Raw genomic sequence first — 9,736 nt, 5'->3', positions numbered from 1 at the left:
AATGGACTGTTTTACTTTGTTAGGTATATGGTTCATATCGTTGTCACTGTGAAGGATTATAAGGTCAAACGAACACTTTTGGTCAATATCCTCACAAAATACCTGTTGTTTTTATGTAATTAAGAGTTTAAAAATCATTCAATTTCAAGATGTCGGCTCTACTTACGTATATGACAGGGGTGCTAGTTAAAATTACTAGTGACCTCGCGTACTTTTTCCCGCAAGTGCTGTAGCTATTAACTGTCGAAACGTGTTTACAACTTCTAAGCAACAATGGAAAGGAATTTTGTGAAGCCTAATTGTGGAAATCTTCCCAAATTTCATGCATTTACGGCCCACACCTCCATCATTCGACAAGTCAGCCTGCGTCTTTCCTTCTTTAGAGGAATAGAATCATCATTCTTTAGTCGCAGTCGTGGTCAAGTGTATAAGGCGATAATCTGTAATGTTAAAGATCACAGGTTCGTGTCCCAGTAAGTATATAAAATCTTTTTATGCTTCGTGTCTGTAACACATTCTTAGACTTTGTTAATAGTGAAGGTTAAGTACTTTCTGCAATACTCGTTGTTATTTACATGCAAAAACGTGCTTTCTCAGTAATGAGTATCTTCGATTTCGTGATTTCAGTATGTTTAAAAAATGAAGGATGAAACTGCTCTGCATGAAAGAACTGATGGTGGCACTTTTATTTTATCCTGTCTCAAATAATTCACCATTTTCTTCTATTTCCGAGTGTGTGTTTAGACAGGAAGCTAAGAGCACAACTTAAATTACTGCAAATGAAACTAGCAGCAATCATCTTTATACTCTTGATTGTCACAAGTATTTTCTGTGATCGAATCCTCAACAACAGTAGACAAAGATAAAAGAGTCCTGCCATAATATTTTTAAAGTATACCAACGTATATGAAACGTTATGATTCATCAGATGCATGTTATAAACTACAAACGAACTTCAGTAAACTGCACTCTTTACACTCTCTCAAAAAGGCGTTTTTTAAAATTTTGTTTCTAAGATCATGGTCGTTGATGTGTCGTATAGGGAAGTAGGATACTTCATAATTTGGATCTCCAGGAGAGCCTTACAATCACATTCTATGCATATTGTTATTCTTTAACATTCTCTCAAACAATTTTTCGGGTGTTTTTATAGATGTATTGGTACAATGTGGTACTGCACACTATTCGTAACTCATATTACGAAATATAAAATCCAAAACAAAATGTTAATGTGAATGAGAACAAAAAGTCACAATATGGCATTTATGATAGTTTCAAGAACACAGTCAAATACTCTACCACTATTATGTGTACTTGGAAACATGTGGTCAGTGACATTTGTACTACTTACTCTAAACACACTTTTCAGTACTGCAGTGAATAGCATGCCTGTGTCGCCTGCTAGCAGCTTCAGGTTCATGTCACTATGCGCACTGCAGTGTGCAGGCGTGGATCTACAGCCATTGCTTTTAGTTGGCTGGTGTGAGGAGAACTGACAACAGCGCCGCGCCAGCGGTTCGCCAGAACTGTGTGGCATTGCTTCCTAAATACTTAGAGAATAATATGCGGGCTCTCCTTCGAGAACAAGACCGCTTGGTGCGCTCGAATACCGATCCGATCGGCAGAGCGGCCAAAAGATACAGATTGGGACCCCAGGCCCTATGCACACCTTTGTGACACTGCAGGACGCCAATGTGCAGATTTACAACAGTTAGGACATCTTGTAGCGACGAGTGGGGCAAGCGTTTTTACGAGGCGGAGTGAGGAAGAATTTATAGCAAAAGGCTCTATTGTCATCTGAAGACAGAAACCCAACTTTTGGGTTGGACACTGGAGGTTTGTATCTTACAGGTGGAAAGAGAAACCCAAGTTAGGTTTTTGAAACCCATGAGACACCACCAAATGGGTGGCTTTTACAAAAAAAGTTGTTTGGGGATGTAAGACCTACTGCAAGCTAGTTGGATATAATATAACGTTTCTGAAAACACAATGGCTGAGACCGGTGGAGTGCCGAATGCTGGTGCAATCAGGAATCCTGTTGAGCTCTTCTTGGAAGAGGGGAGGGGAAGCTGACTGATTGATCAGAATGTGAAGGATTCAGAGCACAGCCAGTCAAATTGAGCATATAACGAAAAATGCAGCAAAGTGAAGTTTCCTTGTCAGACTCTTTCGTACAGTTTTCACTTGTCTCATCTCATCTCATCGCATCCCTCATCTCATCATCTGATTCAATGAGTATCTTGTCTTGGAGCACTGTTGCTACTCCTCCACCACTTTCGTTAGATTCAGCCACCAAATGATCTGCCACTGATTGAAGTCGCAGGACTTCAGACACTGGCAACGCCATTATGGAGAAATGGAGCCACTACCACGCGAAACAAACGGAATTTCGAGTCAATTCCTAATTTTACAATCTTAAAAGTCTCACATTGTAGATTTTCTGTGTGAGGTCATGAACATTTCGCCTTCAAAATCCTCCGCACTTGCTACATATTACCCTGAATAGGTCTGTGTATTAGTTTCAGTAATTTTACTCTATGTGACCAATTTCATGTCAAGCACTAAACACTTACACGATTATTCACAACTTTCCCCTGGCGTAAGTGTTAGATTCGTCATATTTGCAATCACCAGTTGCGATTATTAATTTTTTTACGAAGTTTCCACAGGTTGCTATTATTATGCATGCGGTAATAACTGTCAATGAAAGTACACAGGGTGCTTCCATAAGAACGCGCAGAAATTTAACAAGATATATGATGCTCCACTGAACAATTTGAGAGAGGGTAACTGCGTCGGAAAATCCAACTTAAGGAGATAACAGAAATAAAATCACGTTACTGTGTACTTTTTTATTTACGTTAGTTACAGTTAACGACATACACTACCACAGACACAATGGTCGTACCATTTGTACTGTATCTTACAAATTGTGCTGAAACTGACGGTCATCAGCCTCGATGCAGGCATGACATTGGTGAACAAGATTATGACGCATCCTGACAAATATCCCTGGTGTTTTTCGGATCACATCACAGGCAGCTGGCCGGCCGGAGTGGCCATGCGTTTCTAGGCGCTACAGTCTGGAACCGAGGACCGCTGCGGTCGCAGGTTCGAATCCTGCCTCGGGCATGGATGTGTGTTGTGTCCTTAGGTTAGTTAGGTTTAATTATTTCTAAGTTCTAGGCGACCGATGACTTCATAAGTTAAGTCGCATAGTGCTCAGAGCCATTTGAACTATTTTGAACAGGCAGCTACAATTCTGGCAACTAATTAGATCTGCACATCCACTGGCGTCTCACACACAAGTGACTCTACATATCCCCACAGGAAATAATCAAGGCGATTCATGCCAGGTGATCTCACAGGCCATGGAATAGGACCTACCCTTCCTATTAAGCGACCAGCAAATAAAATATTGAGACGCTTGCGAACATGCACGCTGAAGTGAGGCGGTGCACCATCGTATTGTATCCACATCCTCTCACGAACAGCTAAGAGTACTTTCTCTAACAACGCGGGTAGAACTCTTTGCAAGAACTTCAAGTACAGGTGGCCATTCAGAAGGCCAGGTAGAAGATTTGGCCCAATGACTTTGTCGCCTACAATGCCGGCCCAGATATTCACAGCGAAGCTTACCTCATGGCTACTCCTGCTGTTCGAAATACCATCACGATCAAATGAGGCCTCCTCAATAAACAGCATGATGGTCGATCAGTCCATTGTTGGAGAAACTACTGACAAAATACGACCCTTCGTGCAAAGTCAGTTACATGCATTGCATGGACTCGTTGTGAGTGGTACTGGTGTAATTGTTGTTCGCGGAGTATTCGCCACACGCTAGTATGTGAAGCGCCCATTTCACATGCTATACGTCGGGTACTTGTAGTGCAGTCCACTGCATCACGTTCAAGCACTTCCTCTTCAAAATCGGGTGTGCAAGTGGTTCTCAAGTTCCTAGGTCCCTCATTTCATCTTTCCAATGAACCAGTCTCCCGCATTCGTCGATCGAGAGAAATAAACACAGATCGTGACCGATGATGTCTGTTAGGAAATCGTTCCCAGTACAGCCTTTCAGCAGCGAGAGCACTGCAACGTACTTCGGCATACACAAGGTGAATGTCAGTGAGTTCTGCGGAATTGTATTGGTACTTCTCCATCGTATTGTACTGTGCGTTTCTGAATAGTCATGAGTAATGTATGCGCCTATTGTTCATTCATAGCACAATCTGTCATACGACAATGTAAGTACGATACAACAGAGCCATTTTACGGACAAGTAATGTAAACAAAACCTGTATCATGGCTTCCTATTAATCAGGCTCGTCCTCCTGTTTGCTTGCAGGAAATAAGGAATATACATGTAAATAATTAGCACAGTGCATGTAAACTTGTAGGCATATTGGTTATAAATAAACTGGAAAACAGTAATGCCAGACAAAGCGGTAGACGACTTTATTTCCGTATCTCGTTAAGCTTGCTTCTCCGACCCCAGGTTCCATACTTCAAATTGTTCAGTAGAGCATTCTCTATCTTCTGTTACGTTTTTGAACGCTATAACGCAAACATTCTGTGTGCATAGCATTTTGTTTTAATTGTTAATTAATAATTAATAATTAATGAGATTAATAATATTAATCGTTGTAATACATTTGATGTGTAAATGAACTCAAGTAAGTAGAACACATGTATTACTTAACATTTTATGTAGTCCTTCCGGTCAAGGTGTGTTATACATGCCACATCAGTAATTTTTTTTGTATTATCGAGGGAGAATTCCCGTAACCACGTGCTGCAACTCCTGTCTCAGCAATGAGTGCACGCATGGCGGTGCTGTCGTAACAGATGGGATTATGCACATCTGAAGCCGTGCACAGTATCACGTTTTCTGTCTGTTGGCTACTAAAAACGATGTTGCCTGTCTATTCCATAACATTATTTAGTGGCTGTACTTCATTGCCATCGCCATCTTCTTTTTCTTCTGCTTTCACAAATAATTTAGACCCATCTCCTACGTGCAGGTACACTATGTGATCAAAAGTATCCGGTCACTCCAAAAAACATACGTTTTTCATATTAGGTGCATTGTGCTGCCACCTACTGCCATGTACTCCATATCAGCGGCCTCAGTGAGAGAGCAGAATGGGGCTCTCCGCGGAACTCACGGACTTCGAACGTGGTCTCGTGATTGCCTGTCACTTGTGTCATACGTCTGTACGCCAGATTTCCACTCTCTTGGGTCCACTGTTTCCGATGTGTTAGTGAAGGGACACGTACAACTCAAAATCGTAGAGACCTACCTCGTCTGTTGAACGACAGAGACTGCCGACATTTGAAGAGAGTCGTATGGTGTACTTGGGAGACATCTCTCCAGACCATATCACAGGAATTCCTAACTGCATCAGGATCTACCGCAAGCACTGTGACAGTTAGGCGGGAGGTGAGAAAACTTGGATTCCATAGTCGAACGGCTGCTCACAAGCCACACATCATGCCGATAAATGACAAACGACGCCTCGTTTAGTGTAAAGAGTGTAAACATTGGACGATTGAACAGTGGGAAAAGTGTGGAGTGACGGATCACGATACACAATGTGGCGATCCGATGGCAGGGTGTGGTTATGGTGAATGGCTGGTGAACGTCATCTGCCATCGTGTGTAGTGCCAGCAGTGCAATTCGGAGGCGGTGGTGTTATGGTGTGGTCGTTTTTTACATGGAGGGGGCTTACACCCCCTGTTATTTTGCGTGGCACTATCACAGCACAGGCCTACATTGATGTTTTAAGCGCATTGTTGCTTCCCACCGTTGAAGAGCAATTCGGGGATGTCGGTTGCATCTTTCAACACGATCGGCCTGTTGTTGAGTGGTTACACGACTAACATCCTTGTAATGGACTGGCCTGCACAGAGTCCTGACCTGAATCCTATAGAACACCTTTGGAATGTTTTGCAACACCGACTTCCTGCCAGGCCTCAGCAACCGACACCGATACCTCTCCTCAGCGCAGCACTCCACGGAGAATGGGCTGTCGTTCCTCAAGAAACCTCCCAACACCTGATTGAAGTTATGCCTGCGAGAGTGGAAGCTCTCATCAAGGCTAAGGGTGGGCCAACACCATACTGAATTCCAGCGTTACCGATGGAGGGCATCACGAACTTGTAAGTCATTCTCAGCTGGGTGACGGGATACTTTTGATCACATGGTGTCAGATGGCGGCCGAGTAGGTTGCAGTGTGATGTGGTTCCGCATTCAGATGCAGATTTTCTCGGTAAAAATTTGATTGTGGACACTGATTTTTAATTATCGTGTACCGGGGGTGTCATCTTACACAGTCCGTTCTCGTTTGCTCATTAAATACTGTAAATAAAACAGAGAGAGTGATTAAAGTGCTTCTAGTGCGTTCGTCGTGTGCAACGCGTCAACGGAGAGGCCGTCGCCCTCCCGCTGACCGAGCGCGTCTCGGTTTCGCCAGTCAGCCGCGTCGGTTCTCGCGTGTCAGCACTCCACGCCGCGCGCTGCGACGCCTCGCCAGCCGCAGCGGAATCCGACGCGTCGGCAGCGGCCACCGGCTGCCCCGCGCCCCGCCGTCGACGTCAGCAGTAGCGGCCACCAGCTGGGCTCCCTGCTGTTGGTAAACAACCGCCTGCCTACCTCCGGCCCTGGATTCCAGCCGACGAAGCAGCGACCCCACCACACCAGAGGCCGACGGAAGAAGAAGGAAAGCATGGAGTAAGACGCTAGCTCGAGCCATCAACGTCACACCCGGTATGGAGCACACGCAGGAAGAACTTGTGCCTATGTCCCCCAGTCAAAAGATTGCACCCGTAGACAAAATATTGAGTGAAATAGGAGCAGAGTTAAAAGCTAAGCTTGTTTCATCTGTTCTGTTAACCGTCATTAGAGACAAAGTGTTTCCCTTGGCTTTCAAAATAACTAGCCTTGAAGCTAAACTGTCCTGCCTAAACGATGAAAATAGGCGACTAGGATTAGAACTACAGAGAGCCTCGAATCCAGTCAGACTTACAAATGCAAACTTCGCAAGAGAAGGCTGAGAAATTATAGAACGAAAATAGGGAACTGGATGTAGCGAACCAACACTTGCAGCAACAAATAAGAGAACTGACTAATAAAGTCGCACAACAGTCCGCAGCTCGTGGTCGTGCGGTAGCGTTCTCGCTTCCCACGCCCGGGTTCCCGGGTTCGATTCCCGGCGGGGTCAGGGATTTTCTCTACCTCGTGATGACTGGGTGTTGTGTGATGTCCTTAGGTTAGTTAGGTTTAAGTAGTTCTAAGTTCTAGGGGACTGATGACCTTAGATTTTAAGTCCCATAGTGCTCTGAGCCATTTGAACCATTTTTGAAGTCGCACAACAAGCACAGACACAAGCACAGACACTAACATATGCTGCCGCCGTAGCTATAGAGCCCAAAACCAAAGAGGCTCGAAGAATAGAACAGGCTAAAACAAAACAGTCCACAACCCTCTATATCAAATCGACAGAAAATCAAGACGCCAAAGCTGTTCGACACACCATCACCAAGGGTATAAATCCCAGGATAGAGAATATACATATAAAATCAATCAGAACAACACAGACTGCAGGTATAGTAGAAACGGAAACACAGGAGGATTGTCGAAAAATAATAGAAAAGACTAAAGACCTGCACTTCATTGTCTGTGAAGGACCGTGAAAACGCAAGCCACTCGTGGCAGTATATCACGTGCCAGATACACTTACCGACGAAGAGTTTCTAGAAAGCCTTTACGAGCAGAATATAAGCGGCGACACCATAAAAGAAGACCTCGACAGAGAGGTCAAAAGAAGATTCTAAACAGGGCCTAAGGGAAGGGGTTTCAGTCCCCAGATACTGGAGGCCAGCCCATACCTGTACAGAGTCCTCACAAGAAGACAGAGAGTCTACATAGACTTCGAATCACTTTCTATGAAAGACTATACAGTAGTAAACAAGTGTTTTAAGTGTTGCGACCTGGGACATACGACTAAAACCTGCAGAAGAGCCGCCGTCACGTGTGCCAAGTGCGGCAAGCAAAGACTCAAGCGCAGTGAGTGCAGGTCCGCGGTTTGCGTCTCTATCCCCTGCAAATACAGAGGCCGCGTCTGCAATAAAACAAAAGGAGTTGATTGTCAGACCTATAAACAGTTGCATGACCGGTTCCTGGATAGTATAGATTATGGCAGCTAAAATCAGCACATACACAAGAAACGCGAACGCCCAAAGCCAATCACCCAAAACACATAAATACAAATCACCGTCAACATTACAGAGAAGCTACCAAAGAGCAATTTACTGGAGAAGGCAAATGAATCTTCTGCCGCAGAATTACGTCGATAATGAACCCATCCCGCCCTTAACACACTCAACAACGTTACAGCATAGCTGCATTAATACGATAGAATAGGTAGATGACATGACATTCTGTGGTTCCATCCACTACGAGGTGGCAAAGCAAATTAAAAGACAATTACACCACTGGATAAACTTCCAAATAACATTACCGCAGAGGATAGATGAGTTGGAAGATGAACTTACATATATTGTGCACAAGAAAATGTACAAACAAAACCGACATACTCCCTCACAATTTCTCCCAGCCGAAGTACATCACACCACACATACACAGGATGAACACAAACCAGAATCATCATCACATGGAAAACCCTACGACACACGTAAATGTGAACAGTACATTAAACCAGTCAAATTTGTCTCGGGAGACACTTTTCACCCCGGGAAAAAGGAACAAGGAACAGACAGGCACGCAATCCCTGAATCAAAACACATCGAAACACTCAGGCCACAGACCAATACAAAACTCAAAACTAACGGACCCAGACTTATAAAAGTAGACCAATTAGATGAGGACAAATCTGAGGGAGAGACATGTGATATTTGCAACGTGCGTTTAGCAACAACCTCCACTCCAAACACAAACAAAGACAACATAACACATACAGTCAGTCCCATACAAATCACCACCATCGCCGACACCACGCCAGCAAGCACCACCAACATCAGTGAAAAACATGTGAAGGCAAACAGCATTGAAGACGCGTGTGACAAAACGAAAAGTAACCATGTGACATCCAAAAGAGGTCTTAAAATGTCCCCCAATCAGCGGCCAACACCAAGCCACAATCCTTCTAGTACCACCTCAGAGACCGCATCAGAAACCAGCACCAACAGCAAGCCAGCTGCACCTAATTACGATAATTTAGAACTTAACTTACTTTTAAGTAGGCTAAAGAAAAAAGAGATACTGCAGACAGCGCAGCTGATGCTACTTAGATTGTGCCATCCAAAGGGAGATTCTCTCTGTTTTCCAGTAACTGAGCAAACAGACAGAATCATCCTAAAGACAGAAAATATTCCTGCATCAGCAGAGCCGCTGCTCGATCTCATGCTACAGGTCTGCCTGCGCAGGTCAGAATCTTTCGACTTGGACCAAATATATATGGATCATGTAAGAGCACACGGACGAACATATTTTGATTACTCACAGACTGGCAGTAAATGTTTTGTACACGTAAAACACCCAGAACACATAGACAAAAAATGAATATCTTACAACATAATACAAAAAACAGTACGACAGTCAGCGCGGAAATCCCTAAAATACCACAAGACCCGCAAGCAGACATCATGTGCTTACAAGAACCTTATAATAGAAACGGGCAACTGATATGTCTACCAAAACATGCTACCACAATAACAA

Source organism: Schistocerca piceifrons, chromosome 3 (genome assembly GCF_021461385.2).
Source record: "Schistocerca piceifrons isolate TAMUIC-IGC-003096 chromosome 3, iqSchPice1.1, whole genome shotgun sequence".
Taxonomy (NCBI): Eukaryota; Metazoa; Arthropoda; class Insecta; order Orthoptera; family Acrididae; genus Schistocerca; species Schistocerca piceifrons.
This window is presented reverse-complemented; position numbering follows the sequence as displayed.